The sequence below is a fragment of the Haematobia irritans genome, chromosome 5 (assembly GCF_050003625.1).
Source record: "Haematobia irritans isolate KBUSLIRL chromosome 5, ASM5000362v1, whole genome shotgun sequence".
Lineage (NCBI taxonomy): Eukaryota > Metazoa > Arthropoda > Insecta > Diptera > Muscidae > Haematobia > Haematobia irritans.
Window position 1 is genome coordinate 136,325,264 of NC_134401.1, and position 22,875 is coordinate 136,348,138.

Below are 22,875 nucleotides of genomic sequence, written 5' to 3' on the forward strand. Positions count from 1 at the left end.
AATGCAAAAAAACCAACACACAAATGTACATAAATAAAATTCACTGTTGAGATCACAAATTGCTAATGAAGAACATGATTTGAAATAGCTAAAGTGATATGGATGGTGACACAAGGGGATTGTGAAGAGAAGCATGGAAATTGACAACCATACGGTATGAAAAAAAAAACATCAGCATCATTCTCATCTCATCAGCGAAAGCAATAGATACCCCACCATCAGTATTTAAATCGAAATCTAGTGATCGTTGATGTCTGCTTAGATCAAAGTATTTATGCATGAGCTATGGATGGCTAGATAGCTTGGTGGTATAGGCGAACAGGGACGGACGCTGAGAACTACGTCAGTTTTTTTTTCTTATTTTGCTTTGTTTATTTTTATTGTGAATGTTGTGGTTGTTGGTGCTACTGCTTTTTTGGCATTTGCATAAAAAAGACAAAAGCAATCATACACTCTCACAAAACAATATTTGAAAAATAGCATTTCATTTGTTTTGTATTTCATTGCTTCAATCGCTGACATTAACGCCGCCGCTGCTACTATTTAAAATTCTATTTGAATGTGCGGCGGATATTAGAGTTGTTGTTATGATTGTCGGTCGTCTCGTTCACTTGCTGAATGCCAGAGCCAGAGACATATAGTTTGCTCGTTTAGTCTACCACACTGTTCATTTATTTATTTCGATTTTTTGTTGTCGATTTCAATTTGTTGTGTATTTTTAGCAAAATAAAAATACAAAAAATAAAACAAAAACAGCTTTTTTCTATTTCAATTGAGTTGTTCTTGTTTAGGCCATCACTCACATCGCATTGTTGTGTATGATATCGGCGGTGGAGTAGGTGGTGGTGGCGGCGACGGCAGTGATAGTAGCAATGTGGTGCTAGCTAGCACGCCAACTAATGCCGCCGTTAACCAGTGATGTGTCTATGGTGTGTTTTGATGTGTGTTTCATACGAATGCTTGCGTCTTTATGAACGAGTGTGTGTGTATGAATGTTTGGCTGAATGGTGTGTTATGTTCACTTTGCAGAACATTGAACACTTGAAGTGAGCGCCATTTGTGTTTCATTTGACGATAGGAATTTTTGTGTTTAGATTTTCTATTCCTTCCTTTTTTTTTGAAATTATTTATTTTTTGTTTGTTTTATTATTGGTCTTATTGTTGGTATATATATATGTACAATATATTGTACAAACATATGGCATATGGATCATTTTGAATACATATGTATATACAGAGATTTATGCAGATATCTGTATATACAGTATGTCAAGAAAGTATTTTGACATGGCCAAATATTTCAAATTTCAGAAATAATTGAATTTGAAATATTTTATATTTTTTGCAGCAATGCTGTGTACGTATGTATACTTTGCAAAATACATAATAAAATATTTTTTAAAATTTCATTATATTTAATTTTGGAACAAAACATAATTTTTATCTTATTGTCAAAACACTTTCTTGACATACTGTATGTACGTATCAGTTTGATTGGAATTTATTCACTTTTGTTTAGATTATTGTTTGCAATTTTTTTTTCTAGTTTTTTTTTTTTGGTATTCAACCCACTTGATTTGATTTTATTACTTATATTCAAATATGTATAAACATTTTTGTTTTTAAATATACATTCAAGCATATGTTTGCTTGAATAAATTATACATATATTTGTATATGCGCCAAAATCTAAAATACTTTTATTTGTTTTGTGTTAACAAAGTGTCCGTCTATGATTTTCTTGGCTTCTATTGTTTTTTATTTATTTATTTTTTTTTTTTTTCGTTGTATTCTATAAATAAAATGAATGTACATACTCGTACGAACATAGCAGCACTCAATATAGACTATAATAATAACAAACAATTTAGTTGAATTAGCTAAGGTGTTGATTGAGCATAAAATTAAATTACAATAATACACTTGTAGCAAATGTTGATCTACAGAAAATAATCTATAATTAGCATAAAAAGAATTAAATTGAAAAAAACTGGCAAAGTCTATTGATTTGAAGATACTACCTAAAAGAGAGGGACTAAAGGGACTGTTTTTTGTTTGCTCAGTATTTGAGCAAGAAACATTTGCTTTCTTCTGTAGAAGCTGAAAAGTTTTTCAATTACAAAATTAATTGATACAATCAACTTTATAATCAAATCAAAAACATAGTCTATTAAGTCATTGATTGACATTTTTTGTAGATTTTTGATTAAAAAATTAATCGATACAATAAGTTTCTTAATTAAAAACAAGTATATACGGCCGTAAGTTCGGCCAGGCCGAATCTTATGTACCCTCCACCATGGATTGCGTAGAAACTTCTATGAAAGAATCTCATCCACAATCGAATTACTTGGGTTGTGGTATCTTAAAACTTCTTAACATCGTTTTCTAAATTGTGAGTTAGTCCATACGTGGTATATATCAAAGTTATGTATAGGTAAATCTACAAATAATTACGAATCGATATGGACTTTTTGCACGATACTTAGAGAGCCAGAATTGAAATATGGGGGTCGCTTATATGGGGGCTATATACAATTATGAACTTGATATGGACCAATTTTTGTGTGATTGGGGATCTATTTATCTGGGTGCTATATATAACCATAGACCGATATGGACCTAGTTAGGCATGGTTGTTAACGGCCATATACACCCTCACAAAAAATCGCTTCTGTAACATATACTCCCAAACATATTTTGCTTCAAGCATATACATTTTTGGGTATTGCCCAAACATTTATATGTTTGATCTCTTCCAATATATAATATGTTTGAAAGCATATTGGTCTAAACAATATTGTTTGGGTAGTCTAAGTTCCAAACATTTTGTATTTTTGCATCCAAATTCAATAATGTTGTCTTCCAAAAAACAATATGTTATTATGTGAACATATAATATGTTTGGAAGCATTTTGCACCCAAAAATATTATATGCTTAAAAAAAATTCTCCCAAACAATATTGTGCTCAAAATTTTATTTATTTATTTATATATTTACAATCATAATGAATTATGAAAATAAACAGGTAATATAGGTGCTAACAACATAGGTTTTCGACCTGAATGCTCAAAATTTTGTTTCTGCCTAATTGTATATTCCCCCACATCTTTCTCACTTCCACGAGATTTTTTAGTTCTTAGCACCTTTTTCTGTAATACAAACATTGTAGAAGAAATTATTCAATTTTATGATTTTTTTATTTTAATTTTACCTTTTGCCGGACGGGGATTCGAACAGCGGACCACACAGTTTGTAAGGATCAAAGAAGTATCTGATCAATTGCCCAAGGAAAAATAAAATGTTAATTTTGTAATAACAAGCAACAACCACCAACTTAATTCAATATCAAACATTTTATGTCCCAAACATAATATGTTCTAACATATTAACATATATGTCCCAAACATGTTATGCTAGTTTATGAACATTATATGCTTGCACTCAAAAATATTGTGTTTAAAAATTTGTGTTCCAAACATATAATGTTTATAGCCAAACATATGAAAAGCAGTCTTTTTCATCCGTGTACTAGCACAATGTACCAAATTTCAACTGACCCGCATGAAATTTGCTCCTTCAAGAGGCTTCAAAACCAAATCTCGGGATCGGTTTATATGGGGGCTATATATGATTATGGACTGATATGGACCACTTTTGGCATGGCTGTTAAATATCATATACCACCACCACGTACCAAATTTAAAACAGATCGGATGAATTTTGCTTCTCCAAAAGGCACCGGAGGTCAAATCTGGGGATCGGTTTATATGGAGGCTATATATAATTATGGACTGATATGAACCAATTCCTGCATGGTTGTTGGATACCATATACTAACATCACGTACCAATTTTCAACAGAATCGGTTGAATTTTGCTCTTCCAAGGGGCTCCAGAGTCCAAATCTGGGGATCGGTTTATAGGGGGCTATATATAATTATGACCCGATTTCAACCAATTTTTGCATGGGAGTTTGAGGCCATATATTAACACCACGTACCAAATTTGAACTGCATCAGATGAATTTTGGTCTTCCAAGAGGCTCCGGAGGTAAATCTGGTGATCGATTTATATGGGGGCTATATATAATTATGAACCGATGTAGACCAATTTTTGCATGGTTATTAGAGACCATATACTAACACCAGGTACCAAATTTCAGCCGGATCGGAAGAAATTTGCTTCTCTTAGAGGCCTCGCAAGCCAAATCGGGGGATCGGTTTATATGGGGGCTATATATAATTATGGACCGATGTGGACCAATTTTTGCATGGTTGTTAGAGACTATATACTAACACCATGTACCAAATTTCAGCCGGATCGGATGAAATTTGCTTCTCTTAGAGCAATCGCAAGCCAAATTTGGGGATCCGTTTATATGGGGGCTATACGTAAAAGTGGACCGATATGGCCCATTTGCAATACCATCCGACCTACATCAATAACAACTACTTGTGCCAAGTTTCAAGTCGATAGCTTGTTTCGTTCGGAAGTTAGCGTGATTTCAACAGACGGACGGACGGACATGCTCAGATCGACTCAGAATTTCACCACGACCCAGAATATATATACTTTATGGGGTCTTAGAGCAATATTTCGATGTGTTACAAACGGAATGACAAAGTTAATATACCCCCCATCCTATAGTGGAGGGTATAAAAACAATTGATGGAATTAAATTTTTAATCAAACTCGGAAGACTAACCCCCATTTTTATGAAGCTTCTTTAGTGCTACGTTAGCTAACGAACTTTTAAACCATACCATGGACTTCTCTACCATCTTGGTTATATATTCCATATGTCAGTTAGGAACTTAACTGCTGAAAATTTTTCAGTTAAATGTAACCGGAGGGAGGATATCTGCAATTTATTTTCTGTTAACTGGCAGTTAAAGCTTAACGGAGCTACATGAAAATGGCCGTATGTCATTTAAGAAAGTAATTGAAAATACTTAAGTTTTTCATTAAAAATTTATATGAATTGTACAATCAATCAATTAAATTTTTTATTGAATCATGTAAAATATTAATTGAGATTAGCTAATGAAATCAATTAATTTTTTGCCAATTTTTTTTAATGCCAAACAAAATTAAAAAAATAATTGCATAAATTAATTTCCTGATTGAATCAGAATTTTTTTTTGTCTGTGTGCATAGAAGTTCGCTTAAGACCAATAACCTAATGAAATCTATAAATTTAATTTGATCCAAATCGGCATTTTATATCGAAAATCGACTTTATCCAATTCTTAAAATCGATTAATTGGAATTTTGTATTGAAAATCGGTTAATAGTAATTTTCTTGTCGGGCAAAATCGACTACCATAAATGGCATTTTCTGTCGACATTTGAATATCGGCCCAAATCGAATTTTTGTATTCTTCAAATTCGACCAATTAATTGTTAATTTTACCCAAAATCGACTATTTGATTAGTCGGCATTTACTTGTTGACAAGGGAGCCACCGTGGTGCAATGGTTAGCATGCCCGCCTTGCATACACAAGGTCGTGGGTTCGATTCCTGCTACGACCGAACACCAAAAAGTTTTTCAGCGGTGGATTATCCCACCTCAGTAATACTGGTGACATTTCTGAGGGTTTCAAAGCTTCTCTAAGTGGTTTCACTGGAATGTGGAACGCCGTTCGGACTCGGCTATAAAAAGGAGGACCCTTGTCATTGAGCTTAACATGGAATCGGGCAGCACTCAGTGATAAGAGAGAAGTTCACCACTGTGGTATCACAATGGACTGAATAGTCTAAGTGAGCCTGATACATCGGGCTGCCACATAACCTAACCTAACCTACTTGTTGACAAATGCTTTTACGATGGCAAAAATCGACTTACCCACTTTTTATTTTGTCAATATCGACTAATCGGAGTATAACGCCAAGAAGCAAACCGAAAATTACATTAATTTTTAAATAAAAGGAAATGCACTCGAAAAAAAGATTTTCTAAGTTATACGAAGGTGGTCCAATAAGTATTAAGCCTCAGCGCCCGATGTAAGACTATTCTTTTAAAGATGAAAGTAAAAATGTAATGCATTTTGGATAACAATAGTTTTGATTTTTTGTATTCAGCATTATGTTCAGTTGCTAAAGATGGTTACGGTAAACATATTATATGGTCGTAGTGAAAATCTATAAATCATTTTATATAAAAAAACACAATATTTTGTTATTTTTTTCTTTTGCACCCCATTTTATTATACCTTACCGTACATATTTCAAAAAAAAATTTTGTCTGATCATGAATTTTCTTCGGCGATCATAAAGATATCGAATAAAAATATTTAACCTCTCAGTCCATTTCAATTAAAATCAATTTAGTGAACATGTGAACATGGACTTGCGTCGCTTTTATAAATGGGACGCAAGTGTGCAATATGTTTACACATTAATGTACATACAAACATATACACACATGCATGTGTTGTATGTATCAGTGTTGTATTCAAATCAACCTATAAACGTCAAAAATTATATTTAATCAAAATGTAATGAATGCTACCATGAATGAGAACAACAACAATAAAATTGCATCTCTCTTCTATCAATGATCATGAAGACAATTTGCGTCACAGATATGATGGCTAGAGGTGTGCGCGTGAGGGATTTTTCACGCACGCTCACGCACGCTCACAAATTCAAAATGTCATTCACGCACGATCACGCACGCCTTTTTTAGAATTGCTCACGCTCACGCACGCTCACGAACGAATTCGTAACATTCACGCACGATCACGCACGCCCGTTTTTTAATTGCTCACACTCACGCACGCTCACGAATGAATTCGTAATATTCACGCACGATCACGCACGCCCGTTTTTGAATTGCTCACACTCACGCACGCTCACGAATAAATTCGTAACATTCACGCACGAAGGTTTTTATTGATTCACGCTCACGCACGTTCACGAACCAAAAACCTGCAAAGATAAACACTCACGATTGCAGAATAGTGACTACCGCACGCTCACGACGGGAAATATCAACTCACGAACAACAAACTTATTCACGCACACTCACGATTCGAAAAAACTACTCACGCACGTTCACGAACAACAAACTTATTCACGCACACTCACGATTCGAAAAAAACTACTCACGCACGTTCACGAACAATGAAACGTACTTCCACACACCCACGATTCATAAAAAAAACTATTCACGCACGCTCACGATGTAAAATGCAACTCACGCACGTTCACGACATACGAAACTTACTCACGCAAACCCACGATTCATAAAAACTATTCACGCACGCTCACGATGTAAAATGCAACTCACGCACATTCACGATTCATAAAAACTATTCACGCACGCTCACGATGTAAAATCAACTCACGCTCGTTCACGACTATTATACTTACAAAACTTAAAAACTTACTCACTCTCGCTTGTGATACAAATGAGCTACCCACACAAATTCGCCAAAATATTTCTAATTAAAAATCTGAAGTTGAAAACGTACTCAATTAAAAAATTAACATATACAATTAACATTTTAATCAAATCAAAATATAAACTCAATTAAAATTTGAATTGATTATGTCCGAAAAACTTAATTAATTTTTAATTGAGGCAATCAATGATTTATAGTGTTATTGTTTACTTATTTTATTTTTTATTATATTATAATTACATATATTACAATTATACTATATAGAATTATTTTTTCAGATTTAAGCCAAAATTTAATGAACCAATGAAACCAATTATTTCCGAAAATTGTTAATTTTATATTTGGAAGTATGTTTTCAATTTAAAAATGTAAAAATGTTCAATCATTATCTTAGTTGGTTTTATTATTTATTTTGATTAACAAGTTAATTTTATAAGTTAATTAATTAATTGATTACGTTTTAAATTCCAATCAACTTTTCAATTGGAAATATTTTACTGATATTTTTTCGTGTAAAGAAAAAATCCAACTATAATATAATCAGAAAGCACATAAGAAAGTGTAAACTCTTGTAAAGTTACCTTCATCGAAGAAACCAATAATTATAAATAAACAAAAAATACAATAAATAATTATTGCCTCAATTAAAAAATTAAGTTTCGACCACAACCAATCAAGTAATTCATTGAAAGTGCTGGAAGAAATCAATTATTGTTTAATCAAATAAGGCTTCTTGTTTCTTATTAATTCTGTGATTGATATCTAATCTGTGGCAATATCTAAAAATAAAATGCTGCTTATGTTTAAAAATGTAGTCAAAGATCATATAATACATGAAATTATAATACTATGAAACAATTGACTTCGTTATAAAGAATAGCGATAGATATGGCTTTTTTTTGCTGCAGAAAATGTCTTGAATGCATAGAAAACTATCTTTCGTCCGAATGGTTGTCCTCGACATATCTAGCAAGTAAACCAGGCCCAAAATTACGTTAAATTGTGTGTGTTGTTGCATTTTCCCTAAATCATACCATTCAAAGCAGATCATATTACTAGTGCGGTTAATATGGGAGCTATATATAACTAAGGACCCATATGGAAATTTGCTCTTCCGGAAGCCAAATATGGGGGACCATTTGTAATACCATCCACCTACATAAATAACAACTACTTATACCAAGTTTTATATCGATAGCTTGTTTCGTTCGGAAATTTGGTTTCAACATGCGGACCGGCTTCGCTAGATCGAGTTTCACCACGACCCAGAATATTATTCTGTATGAGAGCAGTATTTCAATGTGTTACAACCGGAATGACGACGTCAGTTATACCCCAACACATTATTCAGAATTTTTTTAGTGTGGTTTATAAAAAACAACAAGAAAGATGTTTGGTTAGTAGGTTAAAAACTCAGGGGTATGTAAACTTGTGTAAGACTGTGTACATGTTTAAAAATTTTAGTAAAATATACTCGAGTAAATCTTACTTTTTAAAGCTAATTATTAAAAAATAAATTTTAGCTGCGAAACATGAATAATGAAAATGTTGTTTTTAATAAAATCTAGTATGAAGTCCAATACAATTTCTAATTTTTAGTATTTCAGATATTCCATACATACTTTTTATCGTGAGCAAGACATTTTTGTAAATATAAAATTTGTCGTGAGCGTAAATAGGTTCGTGAACGTGTCATTTCTCGTGAGGCTGAATTAACTCGTGAATGTTAATTTGTTCGTGAACGTGAATTTCATCGTGAGCGTGAATTTTTCGTGAATGTGAGTTTCTTCGTGAACGTGAATTTTCTCGTGAGAGTGAATTTTTCGTGAACGTGAATGTCATCGTGAGTGTGAAGTTTTCGTGAATGTGAATTTCTTCGTGAACGTGAATTTCTTCGTGAGCGTGAATTTTGTCGTGAGCGTGAATTTTTCGTGAATGTGAATTTTTTTGTGAACGTGAATTTTGTCGTAGGCGTGATTTTGAAAAAAATTTACTCACGCACATTCACGAACAGAATTTGATGTTCACGCACGATCACGCACGACACATTTTTGTTCAGTCCCATTCACGCACATTCACGTGATTTGGTCAAAATTTCATTCACGAATCACGTGACTCACGCGTGAATCACGCGTGTCACGAAAACTTCGTGTCACGCGCACACCTCTAATGATGGCTATACGAATTTACACAGTTAGCGACCGCAATAGTGGCAATCCATAGGGATGTCCCACACGTGAAGGCAATTACTGTGAAAATATAAATGCCGTGTTCAAACGAAGTGAAAGATTTAAAATCATTATCCGGCCGATTAAAACGAGGAACGTAGAAACAATAACAAAAGCAGGTATCCAATGCAAAGCCAAACACCTATATCCAAACACACACACAGAGTAAACATTCACCAGCAATCTGTGGCAATCCAGTATTTTGTTTGTATTACTTAAGATCATCATTAAATGTGCATATGCGAGAATTCTCTATGTCTCTTACTCTCTCTCTCCCACTTGCGGCTTGTGACCCCACAATACAAAAAACCAAGGAATTCCCTCTGAGTTTGTCATGCACATGAAAACAATAAGATATGGGCGAAACAAAAACAACAACAATAATAAGCCTCGCCATGCCAACAAAATAGATAAAATGCAACACCAACAAGCTAGCCAAGTCAAACGAAGCAAACAATGAAACATTGCTTGTGGACAAAGTGCAGTCGGCCGAAGACAGAAGGAAAGACGATTGAATTGAATGTATGTAAAAAAATTATCAACAACAACAAAAAGAAAATGAAACAATCACTGCAATGACAATGCATGAAGTAGCCGACAAAATGCACACACACACATATGTATACTGTTATTAACCTTCCCCTTACAACCCACCAAAATCTATAGACAATGCACTGCATTTTCATGCAAAGCAACGAATGAATGTCCATTCTATATACACGTAAGACTTATGCCAATAAGTAAAAAAATTTAAATGAAACGGCGACAATGTCTACAACATGTCGCCGCCAACCAAGTTCAGCTGCAGCAGCAGTACTTGCTCATATGGACACAACGTCTACATTTTTGTTTTGTAAAGCTAGCCCCAACGTATGGGTATACCATACAGAAATTCGTAACAAAAAATCAAGCATACGATATGGTGGACAATTGGTGGGGAACTGTGGTTCGCAAAGAAAATGTTTGTTTTATTGACTTCGGAGGGAATTATTGTATTGTAATTCTCTAAAATATCAGATGGAGGACAAGAACAAAAGTTTCTTCTGGAACAATTTTGAAAAAAAAACATCGGAGAAGAAGATTTATGATCAACGTTGTCACTTTTGACAAATTTTCCTATAGCAAAAAAATTTTGACAAAATTTGCTATGGAAACAAAATTTTGACAAAATTTTCTATAGAAATAAAATTTTGACATAATTTTCTATAGAAATAAAATTTTGACAAAATTTTCTATAGGAATAAAATTTTGACAAAAAGTTCTATAGAAATAAACTTAATATCATCGTATCAATCGGGATTCCGCCGCGGGCATAGTACAACGACATTGATGGTAGATCTTGTCGATGAATTAAGAAGGTCGGTAGATGAAAAGAGGACCGTAGCGTTAGTAAGCTTGGACTTAAGTCGGGCTTTTGACTCGATAAGTCATAACGTTTTGATGAATAAGCTGTATGAAGTATATGGGTTCTCCTCATCAGCATGCCGTTTAGTTAAATCTTTTCTAGGAGGAAGAAGGCAATTTGTCCGGCATAATGGCGTTGACTCTGAGGAGCGTCGGATATTTCGCGGAGTGCCGCAGGGCTCAATATTGGCCCCTATATTATTTTCGTTGTATGTGAATGATGTATTTGACGTCCTGACGGTTACGAGGGGGTACTTATACGCAGACGATTTGCAATTGCTTGCCCACAACAATCGCACTGACGATCAAACTTTTAAGGATAGCGTGAATAGAGATTTGGCAGCTATAGTGGACTGGTGTCGAGGAAACTTTATTGATATCAATATATCAAAGTCGCGGTCCATGGTTTTTGGATCTTTGGACTCATCGTTGCAATTCTCGTTGAATGATTTGATTATTGATAATGTAGCATCGATGAGGGTCTTAGGGTTTTACATTGATAACCATCTCAAGTTTGATGTACACATAAACAGATTAGTATCGAGAATATCGTTTTTACTTAGGAAACTATACAATACTGGTGTATCTCTTCCACCTGATGTACGGAAAATGGTTGGTTTGTCTGTACTGTTACCCCACATATTATATGGCTTAGAGGTCTACTCAGGAGCTTGTATTGGTAGTCTTGAGCGCCTGAAATTGTGTTTCCACAGGATAATTCGTTTTGTATATAATCTACGTTACAGGTTAGGTTAGGTTACGTTACAGTGACCATATTAGTTCATATGTCTATCAGTTCATAGGATGTAGTTTTGAGAATCTAGTGAAACTTAGAGTACTTCTCCTCATGTACAAGGCCGTAAAGTATAATAGACCATCTTATTTATCTTCGAAATTCATTTTTGGCAATTCAGCCCGAACACAGTCACTGCAGGTTCCACAGTATCGGTCCATAATAATGCAAAGGTCGTTTCGTGTCCGCGCTATACAACTGTGGAATACGTTCGTTCCTTACGAGAGAAGAAATTATGCATTGACTTGTGATCAATTTCGGAACATCATGTTACAGTTAATTTGAAAAATCATATTATAGTGCCAGCTCAAGCTAATGGTAAACCATATCTTAAATGCTATCTCATCCACATTCGAGTCAGTTATTAGTTATAGGTATTAGGAATAACAATGAATTATTAGATCATAAGATGTTATTGTATTTATGTATTATTAATTATAGTGTCAAAAATTGGAGAACTGCATAATTGTATAGGACAATTTAGGCTTTTTGATTATTGATTGAAATGAAATGAAATAAATTTTTGACAAAATTTTCTATAGAAATAAAATTTTGACAAAATTTTCTATAGAAACAAAATTTTGAAAAAAATTGTTATGGAAACAAAATTTTGATTAAATTTTCTATAGAAATAAAATTTTGAGTAAATTTTCTATAGAAATAAAATTTTAAGTAAATTTTCTATAGAAATAAAATATTGAGAATTTTTTTTATATAGAAATTAAATTTTGAGACAATCTTCCATGGAAACAAAATTTTGACAAAATTTTCTATAGAAATAAAATTTTGACACAATTTTCTATAGAAATAAAATTTTGATAAAATTTTCTATAGGAATAACATTTTGATAAAAAATTCTATTGAAATAAAATTTTGACAAAATTTTCTATAGAAATAAAATTTTGACAAAATTTTCTATAGAAGCAAAATTTTGAAATAATTTGCTATGGAAACAAAATTTTGATTAAATTTTCTATAGAAATAAAATTTTGAGAAAATTCTTTATAGAAATAAAATTTTGACAAAATTTTCTATAGAAACAAAATTTAAAAAAAATGTGCTATGGAAACAAAATTTTGATTAGATTTTCTATAGAAAGAAAATTTTGAGAAAATGTTCTATAGAATTAAAATTTTGACACAATTTTCTATAGAAATAAAATTTTGACAAAATTTTCTATAGGAATAAAATTTTGACAAAAAGTTCTATAGAACTAAATTTTTGACAAAATTTTCTATAGAAATAAAATTTTAACAAAATTTTCTATAGACACAAAATTTTGAAAAAATTTGCTATGGAAACCAAATTTTGATTAAATTTTCTATAGAAATAAAATTTTGAGTAAATTTTCTATTGAAATAAAATATTGAGAAAATTTTTTATAGAAATTAAATTTTGAGACAATTTTCCATGGAAACAAAATTTTGATTAAATTTTCTATAGAAATAAAATTTTGAGAAAATTTAGAAATAAAATTTTGAAAAAATTTGCTATGGAAACAAAATTTTGATTAAACTTTCTATAGAAATAAAATTTTGAGTAAATTTTCTATAGAAATAAAATATTGAGAAAATTTTTTATAGAAATTAAATTTTGAGACAATTTTCCATGGAAACAAAATTTTGATTAAATTTTCTATAGAAATAAAATTTTGAGAAAATTTTCTATAGAAATAAAATTTTGACAAAATTTTCTATAGAAATAAAATTTTGAAAAAATTTGCTATGGAAACAAAATTTTGACAAAATTTTCTATAGAAATAAAATTTTGACACAATTTTCTATAGAAATAAAATTTTCTATTGAAATAAACTTTTGAAAAAAAAAATTTATAGAAATAAAATTTTGACAAAAGTCCCTATAAAAATAAAATTTTGACAAAATTTTCTATAGAAATAAAATTTTGCAAAAATTTTGTATTGAAATGAAATTTTGCAAAAATTTTCTATAGAAATAAAATTTTGAGAAAATGTTCTATAGAAATAAAATTTTGGAAAAAAAAAGAAAATTTTCTACCGAAATAAAATGTTGACGAAATTTTCTATAGAAATAATATATAGACAAAATTTTTAAGAGAAATACAATTTTGACAAAATAATATTTTGCAAAAAATTTATATAAAATAAAATGTTGACCGAATTTTCTATGAAAATAAAAGTTTGCAAAATATTTCTATAGAAATATTTTGCAAAAATTTTCTATAAGAATACAATGTTCCACAAATTCTCTATTGAAATAAAATTTTGAAAAAAAATATAGAAATAAAATTTTGACAAAAGTCCCTATAAAAATAAAATTTTGACAAAATTTTCTATAGAAATAAAATTTTGCAAAAATTTTGTATTGAAATGAAATTTTGCAAAAATTTTCTATAGAAATAAAATTGTGTAAAAATTTCTTATAGAAATACAATTTTTATTGAACAAAAAATGTTGCAACAAAAAAAGGAATACAATGATCCACAAATTTTTTATTGAAATACATTTTTGACAGAAATAAAATTTTGCAAAAATTTTCTATAGAAATAAAATTTTGACAAAATCTTCTATAGAAATAAAAATTTTGCAAAATAAGATTTTGTTTCTTTTTTGTAGTTTTTTTTTTGCTAAAATTTCCTCCAAATTTTGGTAGATTTTGTTTTTTTTTTTGGCTCAAGTGGCAACCCTTACTATTCGGAAATATGATGATATGAACCGATGTACAATCGTTTTGAAACCACTGTACAAGGATCGGCCCCATAATACGAGACAAATGGACTGGTATGATAGTAGTGGTCAATGGTTGCTATCATTATTGCAGTTCTTTTTCATTTTTAGAAATCTTTGAGACGGTCAGTGAACATGAATGGATATTTTCTAGATGGGGGCCCATAAAGAAAACCTACAGTATCCATACGTTAACGTTCAAATAAAAATAACAAAATTTACTCTGACAACTATAGCAAACACACTGGCAACATCATGTACGACCAAAGAACTACAATAAGAATTGTGGTGGTGAAGTCTTAAATGCTCAGTCATATTTCTCCATACTAACCAAAGTGATTGCACTTAACAAAGGAGCTGCAACGAACATAACATACGTACATACATACAAACATACGCTGTTAATCAACTACGATTGAAATAACAATACGTACATGCAACAGTTATTCCCATAGAGTTGCCATTGTATCATCATTGAATTAAATTGCCGTGGTTCATTCTATAAGGTAACACTTGAATTCAAATTGTTGCTGACCGTACATCGACTCCCCAGGAGAGAAGTTTTATATATTGGCAACTCACAAAATTCCACACATGATAGTCCCTAGTTTGCGAATGATAAATTCAACCTTCCTATCACCTACAAATCGATGGATTTTCCAGTTCCCGAGTTCATCACCTAGAAATTTATGTTTTTGATAACTCTTGATCATCCGTAGTCTATAGTTCCCGACCAACTACTAATAATATTCAGAATAATAATATTGGAGTTTTGCAAAAAGCTACTCTTTTACTTTGACTTAAAATTAAAAAAAAGACAATTTCGACACCAGAAATTATCTGAAGTGATGGTCAGATTTGCTTGAAACCTACGCCGTAGTGGTAGAATATTTGCTCGTGAACTGGACATATCACTAAGCAAAACTGAGCTTGGACTAAAGTCTTTGAAGTTCCAAAAAGTGCACAAAAAAGTTACATTGGAAAGAGCCAACGAGTTGCTTCGCTTGCACGATTTTGGTTATCGCCGATGCGAAACCATTCTAAATTGAGCAATTTTTGACTAAACAAATGATCGGCCAATGGCAATGGCGCCGTCGTTGTTGTTATAGCCCCTCAAAAGGGAATGGTAACTGTTCAAAAACGTGGAGATGCAAGTCGTAACTGGAATAGCACCGACCTGAACTCTCTAGGCATCCGTCTCTCGTCAGCTGACATGTGGTGGTCTTCCATCCAGAACAACGCTGCACTGGTAGGAATATAACATACACTCCTGAGTCCAATCGACAGTCGGCTGAGTGGACAGCGACCGGTGAACCGTCTCCGATGCGTGGAAAGACTTAAAAGTCCGCTGGCAAAGTAATGGCCTCTGTTTTTTGGGATGAATAATTTTTATCGATTGTCTTGAGAAGGCAAAAACCATCAACAGTGACTATTATATGGCGTTATTGGAGCGTTTGAAGGTCGAAATCGCGGCAAGGTTAGGTTAGGTTATGTGGCAACCCGATGTATCAGGCTCACTTAGACTATTCAGTCCATTGTGATACCACAGTGGTGAACTTCACTCTTATCACTGAGTGCTGCCCGATTCCATGTTAAACTCAATGACAAGGGACCTCCTTTTTATAGCCGAGTCCGAACGGCGTTCCACATTCTAGTGAAACCACTTAGAGAAGCTTTGAAACCCTCAGAAATGTCACCAGCATTACTGAGGTGGGATAATCCACCGCTGAAAAACTTTTTGGTGTTCGGTCGTAGCAGGAATCGAACCCACGACCTTGTGTATGCAAGGCGGGCATGCTAACCATTGCACCACGGTGGCTCCGCGGCAAAAAGGCCCCATATGAAGAAGAAAAAAGTGTTGTTCCACCAAGACAACACACCGTGCCACAAGTCATTGAGAACGATGGCAAAAATTCATGAATTGGGCTTCGAATTGCTTCCCCACCCACCGTTTTCTCCAGATCTGGCCCCCAGCGAATTTTTCCTGTTCTCAGACCTCAAAAGGATGCTCGAAGGGAAAAAATTTGGCTGCAATGAAGAGGTGATCGCCGAAACTGAGGTCTATTTTGAGGCAAAACCGAAGGAGTACTACCAAAATGGTATCAAAAAATTGGAAGGTCGTTAGAATCGTTGTATCGCTCTTGAAGGGGACTATGTTGAATAATAAAAACGAATTTTGACAAAAAAAAATGTGTTGTTCTTTGTTAGACCGGGGACTTATCAGCCTTCTGAACCACTGCCGTGTATGCCGCCCTTGGTTCGATCACATGGTACCCTCCGGGATGTGGCATGATTTGGGTGGTTTACCCATTTACACTTTATTGAAGCCCTGTATAGGAAAATATTTCAGCCGCAGACCATGGACATTCCAATATCATCGCGTTCACCGAGAATGGAGTCGACCAAGAATGGTTTAAATAGGAGGTTGCTCGCTTCATTTCTACCATAGGTTAGGTCAGGTGGCAGCCCGATGTATCAGGCTCACTTAGACTATTCAGTCCATTGTGATACCACATTGGTGAACATCTCTCTTATTTTCTTATTTCTACCATAAAATTATCACCAAAATCTACGGATCTCAATCCGTTGGACTTTGGGATAGTAAGGTTGGCACTAAAAAATACCAAAGTGTCGATTATGTCAAGACGTCAATTCGCCCGGAATGGGCCACAATACCGCAGGACCACTCTCGGGCAGTGTGTGATGGGTTTGTCGGCCTTTTTGAAGGCCATAACTCGTACCAAGGGTAGCCAATTCGAAAAAATCTAAACTGATTCTAAGAAAATTAAATAAAATTAAAATATTGCACTTTACTCTGTTGCATTACATGTAATCCACCCCGTACATAACCTTCTCTTTTCAATGCAAATTCGATTTTTTCGTTAAAAAACATTTAGTCAAAAAGTCGATATTCGACTTTTATATCCTTAACCTAAATATTGACAATTTTATCACTTCCCCATTATATTTGTCCAACTACTCTCAGATTTTTTTGTGTTCCTGCTAATCCCCTCAACCTTACTTCTGTTCACGATAAAACCACGAAATTCTTCATTATCCGTTATCTCATATTTCTCTGCTTTTCGAGTCAACCCAGAGAGAGAGAGAGAGAGATAATTCATTAAGCGAAATACCTCTTATCATCATCACTTGTCAAATGCTTGCATCAGGGGTCATTTCCTAAGGCAATACCTATGTTAATGTCTCTGCTTTCCATCGGCTATCTTTCAAAACTAATCACACAACGCGAATTGTCTAATCTAAACAATCCACAAATTTACACGCTCATTAAACTGAGCATCAAGTAAGAGGGTATAACGCGATGTACTCGATCAATTAAGCAGCATTCCACATTTGCCGAGAGAGAGAAAGGCAGAGAGTAGCTAAACTATCAAATAATGAGAGTGAATGTATACATTCGCATAGACACACATATGTAAATTTGCTGATTTTATGTGGATGTTGATGACCAGATTGTGTTAGAGCTAGGTTGACTCTTATTCTTGGGATGTGACTGTGACTAGGTGTCTAGAGTTTAATGCCGCTATGACTATCTGGCTAGAGCTGGTTAGCTTAAGCTAAATCTAACTCATGGTAAATACCTACCTATCTACTACTACTTGCTGCTGATAGAGAAAATCTAAACATTACGTTATTAAGTGTTCGCTGGTATATGAATGCTTACCTATCTGAACGACCGTTTGCCATACGTCTATTATTTCTAACGAACGAAGGAACGAACGTTTGACGCTTTTTGAATGGATGCATGGAGTGAGAACAACGAATTTTTTTTCGGTGGGGAATTTGTATGACCGAGTCAACAAGCATGGTGTGGTTTATTTGAACAATATTGGTTCTAGTGTTGAAAAAAATTTCTTGTGACAAATGAAATGTCTAAGGTGCTAGAGGGCCTTTTTAAGTCTAGTCTTGATTGCGTTTATGGTTTCGACTTTTTTTCAAGGCATGACAATTTTATGCCAGCACATGCCACAGTTCTTTTTCACTTTTTAAATATTAATCCCTAATATTTTATATTTTTCTTAATTTGTTTTAATTTTTTTTGTGACAAGTGAAATGTCTAAGGTCCTGGAGGGCCTTTTTAAATATAGTCTTAATTAATAAGTTGGCTGATAAGTCCCCGGTCTGACACATAGATGGCGTTGCTAGTATTAAATGCACATTATTTTTATATAGTACCAACCTTCACATGATTCGTGTCAAAATTTGACGTCTGTAAGTCAATTAGTTTGTGAGATAGAGCGTCTTTTGTGAAACAACTTTTGTTATTGTGAAAAAAAATGGAAAAAAGGAAATTCGTGTTTTGATAAAATACTGTTTTCTGAAGGGAAAAAATACGGTGGAAGCAAAAACTTGGCTTGATAATGAGTTTCCGGACTCTGACCCAGGGAAATCAACAATAATTGATTGGTATGCAAAATTCAAGCGTGGTGAAATGAGCACGAAGGACGGTGAACGCAGTGGACACCCGAAAGAGGTGGCTACCGACGAAAACATCAAAAAATCCACAAAATGATTTTGAATGACCGTAAAATGAAGTTGACCGAGATAGCGAATATTTGGATATGCGGAAGCTCTGTGCAAAATGGGTGCCGCACGAGCTCACATTTGACCAAAAACTACAACGTGTTGATGATACTGAGCGGTGTTTGAAGCTGTTAACTCGTAATACACCCGAGTTTTTCCGTCGATATGTGACAATGGATGAAACATGGCTCCATCACTACACTCCTGAGTCCAATCGACAGTCGGTTGAGTGGACAGCGACCGATGAACCGTCTCCGAAGCGTGGAAAGACTCAAAAGTCCGCTGACAAAGTAATGGCCTCTGTGTTTTGGGATGCGCATGGAATAATTTTTATCGATTATCTTGAGAAGGGAAAAACCATCAACAGTGACTACTATATGGCGTTATTGGAGCGTTTGAAGGTCGAAATCGCGGCAAAACGGCCCCATATGAAGAAGAAAAAAGTGTTGTTCCACCAAGACAAGGCACCGTGCCACAAGTCATTGAGAACGATGTCAAAAATGCATGAATTGAGCTTCGAATTGCTTCCCCACCCACCGTATTCTCCAGATCTGGCCCCCAGCGACTTTTTTTGGCCTCAGACCTCAAAAGGATGCTAGCAGGGAAAAAATTTGGCTGCAATGAAGAAGTGATCCCCGAAACTGAGGCCTATTTTGAGGCAAAACCGAAGGAGTACTACCAAAATGGTATCAAAAAATTGGAAGGTCGTTATAATCGTTGTATCGGTCTTGAAGGGAGCTATGTTAAATAATAAAAACGAATTTTGACAAAACTTTTTTCAAGAAATTGTTGGGTCATCAAATGTCACATTATTTATTGTTTTAATTGAATTTATTTATCCCTGGACACCCAATAAAATAATGGTATCCAAAACTACCATAGAATCCATTACCATTTGTATGCAAGACATGCTGATCATCTGTTTACCAAGAGCATTTGTACCATACCCCGTATGCTTTATAATTATGATTTTCCTTCACTACAAGGAAAAAATATCACCAAAAATTTTCCAATTGAATTTAAAAAAAATTCAATTAAAAATTTAATAGGTTCAAAATTTTTTTTAATCAATCACAAAAATTAACTATACAAATTATTTTTTTAATTGGAACAATACCTTTTTTGAATTGATTTTGGTGATTGATGCTATGATTGAAGACAATTTTTTTTGTGCATGTATCAAAATTTCATGAACATGAACCACATACACACAAAAATAAATCTGATTCAATTGCGAAATTAATTGATCCAATTAATTTTTTAATTCAAATGTCTTCAATCACTGAAATGATAATATATGTTTAAAAAATTAATTGTAAGTCAATTAAAACAATTAATTGATCCGATTAAAAACTTAATTGATACTATTAATATTTGTGATTGATTTTTGGTTCAATTAAAAAAATTGTTGAAACAATTAAATTTTCAATTAAATATTTTTTAACATTCAATTATGATTTTAATTGGAAAAATTTTCGTGAAATTTTTTTCAGAGTACCAGGCAATAGTGTGTCTTATTTCTCAGAATCTCCATTGTTTGCTCATATTTTTAATGATAATGATAATGGTAGATGAAAGTACTTATCCCATGTAAAAGGCCTAACACAAGGCCCATATTCCAACTATATGCCCTACTAGGTACCTGCTGATATTTCTTACAACTGGCTATATATTTAGTGTCGTTAGTTTTGTTGTTGTGGCTTGTCGGTCGGGCGGCGGCAGTCTGACTGCCTGATTGTGTGAAGACAATGATGAGTTGGATTGTATGATCAACCAGCCTGCCAGCTAGCTAGTAAGCGAGTGAGCAAGCAAGCAAACGATTACGGTAGCAAACCAGCCAGTTGTTGATCGTACTTTGAGTTGGCAATGTCTTGTGGATGTGCGCGCGTATTATCGTTAAAATTGTCTTTCATATTATTGCTATTTATTTGTATTTGTCGTTAATTTATCGGCAAACGGCTGCAACTGATATTTACACACAAAAAAAGCAAACATTACGTCTAATTTTATTGTTTGAAAAAAAAAAAAGCAACGAACAGGGAAAACAATCGCGAGTGCATGCATGTGTGGTAATGAATTTTGTGTAATCATTTTTGTGATTTTTTTTGTTGAAAATTTAATTGAATATTAATTGAGGTAATTAATAAGTGAAGAAAAGTGCAAAACCATAGGCATAAGATATATAAATAGAAAAATTGTATACAAAGGAAATGGAATAAAATATTGAATTATAAAAAATAATATGTACACTGAAAAAAAAGCATGCCCGATTCCAAAGATTTTGTCTTTACTTTAAAAAATTTGGTATTGATTCCGAGCCAAAGAAGCGGAGAATACGAGTAAGGATACTTTTAAGACACAATTCTCTTTTAAATTTGGGTTTTGTGTACTTGCTTCTAGGAAGCAAATTTTAATTTTTCGCTTTCTCAGCTTTTTTTCTTCATATGCTATCAAAGTCCTCTAAAAACGAGTTAACAAGTTAAGACTCGACTTCCAGTAGAAATTATGCTATGTTTCAAGTAAAAAGCTTCTTTAAAATAAAGTGTTGAAAAACATGTCCTATATCTGAACGATTTTTTGCTTTGTAGTCAAGATGCAAAAAGACAACAAATTTAAAGACAATTTCATTAAATTTAAAGAATTTTTCTTAATTATTAAAGTCAAGTTGACCTTAGCCCAAACATTTTTTCTTTCATGTTATGATACCCATTTTTAAGCCAAATCACTTAATTATAAGGACAATACGACTTCATTGAAAAGTTTATCGACTTTTGGACAAGGAAAAAAACTTTATATTAGAGAAATGCGTCTTCTATGATAAGCAAAATTTGCATTCGTATTTTAAAGACACGAAATCTTTGATCTCACGACAATATTTTTTTCAGTGTAATAAAAAAAATTTGAAAAAATATTATTATACCCTAAAAATTCCTGGTTATGGATTTTCTTGTAACACCTAACAATGTTTAAGTGGGAGTGTAAATGAATGATTAAGAAAATTATTTTGTGATACAAAAATTAAAAAAAGAGTTCCTTAAAATAATACCCAAATGTGCCTTAATAATAAAGACTTTGGGGTATTGTGTTATGATCACACCCAAAAACCAAAAAATATTCATAAGAATGAGTGAATGAATTAAAAAATTAAATAAATCTAAAGCAATCCACCGATTTGGAGGCAAATTATACACCAATCCCTTCAATCACAGATTAAAGGGATACATTTCGATTTCCTTAACACCACCAAACCAAACAAAAAGAAAATCTATAATCTATACTAAGTGAGTGTATTCTCTTTTTTGTATTATTTTTATATTTATATATATTTTTTTATTGTTATCGAAATTCTTCATCTATTTTTATCACCACTTACTGATCCGCACCACTTCATATGTATATATGTAGATAATCAAGAAATGTCAGTGGAAACAAGAAAAAATCATTATTTTAGCCAAAGTCATAAAACACACACTCACACACATCAAACACAAAATAAGAATCGTGTGATTTCTCAAATCCCCCCACACCACACCACACACTCACATAGTATAACCTGGGGCGGCAAAAACATTAAAGTCAAAACAAAAGATCAGATTCATATTGATCGGTTGTCGGATAGTCATTCAGTCGGTCATTCACAATCGGTTAAAGGGATGGATGACAATATCAACAACAAAACAGCATCTTCTCTCTCACTCACAAAGGCACCCAATAACTCTGGGATGAGGGAAAATGCTTTTCTGTGTGTGGTGTGTGTGTAAAGTGATTCGAAGAATATTTTAAGAAATTCT

At 33.2% G+C, this 22,875-nt stretch overlaps 1 protein-coding gene and 1 long non-coding RNA gene across 5 annotated transcripts in view; one reads left to right on the forward strand and one right to left on the reverse strand.

Moving 5' to 3' along the window:
- LOC142241487 (uncharacterized) overlaps positions 1 to 22,875 on the reverse strand; it is a 206,783-nt gene that overhangs the window by 166,465 nt on the left and 17,443 nt on the right. The window lies entirely within an intron of this gene.
- Positions 1 to 22,875, forward strand: part of shn (zinc finger protein schnurri) — a 239,578-nt gene that overhangs the window by 166,391 nt on the left and 50,312 nt on the right. Inside the window, exon 1 of one of the 4 annotated variants that reach the window (XM_075313251.1) lies at positions 22,017 to 22,365. The exons of the other annotated variants lie outside the window; for them this stretch is intronic. The gene's annotated coding sequence lies outside the window, so the exon portion shown is untranslated. Of the gene's footprint in view, positions 1 to 22,016; positions 22,366 to 22,875 lie in introns of those variants that run through there. 4 annotated transcript variants of the gene reach the window in all.